At 47.5% G+C, this 2,682-nt stretch overlaps 4 non-coding genes across 4 annotated transcripts; all 4 read left to right on the top strand.

Moving 5' to 3' along the window:
* Positions 1-754: 754 nt before the first annotated feature.
* On the top strand, positions 755-826 carry Trnat-ugu (transfer RNA threonine (anticodon UGU)). Its single transcript has one exon. It is a non-coding gene; the product is annotated as a tRNA-Thr (tRNA).
* Positions 827-1,236: 410 nt separating this feature from the next.
* Positions 1,237-1,308, top strand: Trnat-ugu (transfer RNA threonine (anticodon UGU)). Its single transcript has one exon. It is a non-coding gene; the product is annotated as a tRNA-Thr (tRNA).
* Positions 1,309-1,716: 408 nt separating this feature from the next.
* Positions 1,717-1,788, top strand: Trnat-ugu (transfer RNA threonine (anticodon UGU)). The gene has a single exon. It is a non-coding gene; the product is annotated as a tRNA-Thr (tRNA).
* A 408-nt stretch (positions 1,789-2,196) lies between these two features.
* Positions 2,197-2,268, top strand: Trnat-ugu (transfer RNA threonine (anticodon UGU)). The gene has a single exon. It is a non-coding gene; the product is annotated as a tRNA-Thr (tRNA).
* The last annotated feature ends 414 nt before the right edge of the window (positions 2,269-2,682 follow it).

Here is a 2,682-nt window from a genome sequence, read left to right as displayed (position 1 = left end):
GAGAAGGGGACCTTCTTTTCAACCCCCGGGGCGTGACTCCAACGTCTACAGCCTGTCATGAGCGGGTAACTGGCGGAAACCCTCTTATGCTACCTTGGCATCAAGGCTGCCAGAACCGAGACCCTCGCTAGGCTTTCGCAAGGAAATGAGGGGCTCGTTTGAGGAAATACAGAAAGATAGGTCAGCAGTCTACGACGCCAAAGGAGGCATAGGGGTGTGGTTAGGCTCTTTTCTTTTTTACTACGGTTAATGAAGTGAACAAATATACAGAAGAAAGAAAGAAAAACACGCGCCCAGAGTGGGGACCGAACCCACGCCTTTCGATTACATGTCGAATGCCTTACCGAATGCCTTACATGTCGAATGCCTTTTTTTTTTCTTTCTTTCTTCTGTATATTTGTTCACTTCATTAACCGTAGTAAAAAAGAAAAGAGCCTAACCACACCCCTATGCCTCCTTTGGCGTCGTAGACTGCTGACCTATCTTTCTGTATTTCCTCAAACGAGCCCCTCATTTCCTTGCGAAAGCCTAGCGAGGGTCTCGGTTCTGGCAGCCTTGATGCCAAGGTAGCATAAGAGGGTTTCCGCCAGTTACCCGCTCATGACAGGCTGTAGACGTTGGAGTCACACCCCGGGGGTTGAAAAGAAGGTCCCCTTCTCCCCGTGTAGTCAGAGTGGCGCTGGCTACCACCCTCAAGTGTCAGATACACTCCTAGTAAATATAAATAGCCCAGAAAGTGAAGGAGAACACAGTCGCCCAGATAGCCGAATTGGTAAGGCATTCGACATGTAATCGAAAGGCGTGGGTTCGGTCCCCACTCTGGGCGCGTGTTTTTCTTTCTTTCTTCTGTATATTTAAAAAAAAAAATGTTCACTTCATTAACCGTAGTAAAAAAGAAAAGAGCCTAACCACACCCCTATGCCTCCTTTGGCGTCGTAGACTGCTGACCTATCTTTCTGTATTTCCTCAAACGAGCCCCTCATTTCCTTACTATATTATTCTGCGAAAGCCTAGCGAGGGTCTCGGTTCTGGCAGCCTTGATGCCAAGGTAGCATAAGAGGGTTTCCGCCAGTTACCCGCTCATGACAGGCTGTAGACGTTGGAGTCACGCCCCGGGGGTTGAAAAGAAGGTCCCCTTCTCCCCGTGTAGTCAGAGTGGCGCTGGCTACCACCCTCAAGTGTCAGATACACTCCTAGTAAATATAAATAGCCCAGAAAGTGAAGGAGAACACAGTCGCCCAGATAGCCGAATTGGTAAGGCATTCGACATGTAATCGAAAGGCGTGGGTTCGGTCCCCACTCTGGGCGCGTGTTTTTCTTTCTTTCTTCTGTATATTTAAAAAAAAATGTTCACTTCATTAACCGTAGTAAAAAAGAAAAGAGCCTAACCACACCCCTATGCCTCCTTTGGCGTCGTAGACTGCTGACCTATCTTTCTGTATTTCCTCAAACGAGCCCCTCATTTCCTTACTATATTATTCTGCGAAAGCCTAGCGAGGGTCTCGGTTCTGGCAGCCTTGATGCCAAGGTAGCATAAGAGGGTTTCCGCCAGTTACCCGCTCATGACAGGCTGTAGACGTTGGAGTCACGCCCCGGGGGTTGAAAAGAAGGTCCCCTTCTCCCCGTGTAGTCAGAGTGGCGCTGGCTACCACCCTCAAGTGTCAGATACACTCCTAGTAAATATAAATAGCCCAGAAAGTGAAGGAGAACACAGTCGCCCAGATAGCCGAATTGGTAAGGCATTCGACATGTAATCGAAAGGCGTGGGTTCGGTCCCCACTCTGGGCGCGTGTTTTTCTTTCTTTCTTCTGTATATTTAAAAAAAAATGTTCACTTCATTAACCGTAGTAAAAAAGAAAAGAGCCTAACCACACCCCTATGCCTCCTTTGGCGTCGTAGACTGCTGACCTATCTTTCTGTATTTCCTCAAACGAGCCCCTCATTTCCTTACTATATTATTCTGCGAAAGCCTAGCGAGGGTCTCGGTTCTGGCAGCCTTGATGCCAAGGTAGCATAAGAGGGTTTCCGCCAGTTACCCGCTCATGACAGGCTGTAGACGTTGGAGTCACGCCCCGGGGGTTGAAAAGAAGGTGCCCTTCTCCCCGTGTAGTCAGAGTGGCGCTGGCTACCACCCTCAAGTGTCAGATACACTCCTAGTAAATATAAATAGCCCAGAAAGTGAAGGAGAACACAGTCGCCCAGATAGCCGAATTGGTAAGGCATTCGACATGTAATCGAAAGGCGTGGGTTCGGTCCCCACTCTGGGCGCGTGTTTTTCTTTCTTTCTTCTGTATATTTAAAAAAAAATGTTCACTTCATTAACCGTAGTAAAAAAGAAAAGAGCCTAACCACACCCCTATGCCTCCTTTGGCGTCGTAGACTGCTGACCTATCTTTCTGTATATATATATATATATATATATATATATATATATATATATATATATATATATATATATATATATACAGAGAGAGAGAGAGAGACGGCGAAAGAACAAGGGAGCGAAGTGCTGCTTTTCTATGGAGCACGCGTGGGGGAGAGGGGAAGGGGAGAACGCAAGCAACGCGCAGCCTCTAAATGGGTGTGAATAACCCGCGAACTTTATTTCAGCAACTCATTTCTCTGGGCCCCCTTTTCAGCCTTTCCATTCAAATGCGGATTCCCGCTGGGCGTTTCGCCGTT

The sequence above is a fragment of the Haemaphysalis longicornis genome, unplaced genomic scaffold (assembly GCF_048455015.1).
Source record: "Haemaphysalis longicornis isolate Haplotype H1 unplaced genomic scaffold, Haemaphysalis longicornis Haplotype H1 scaffold_9, whole genome shotgun sequence".
NCBI lineage: Eukaryota > Metazoa > Arthropoda > Arachnida > Ixodida > Ixodidae > Haemaphysalis > Haemaphysalis longicornis.
The sequence above is the reverse complement of the archived record's forward strand: the minus strand, read 5'-3'. Positions and strand labels throughout refer to the sequence as shown.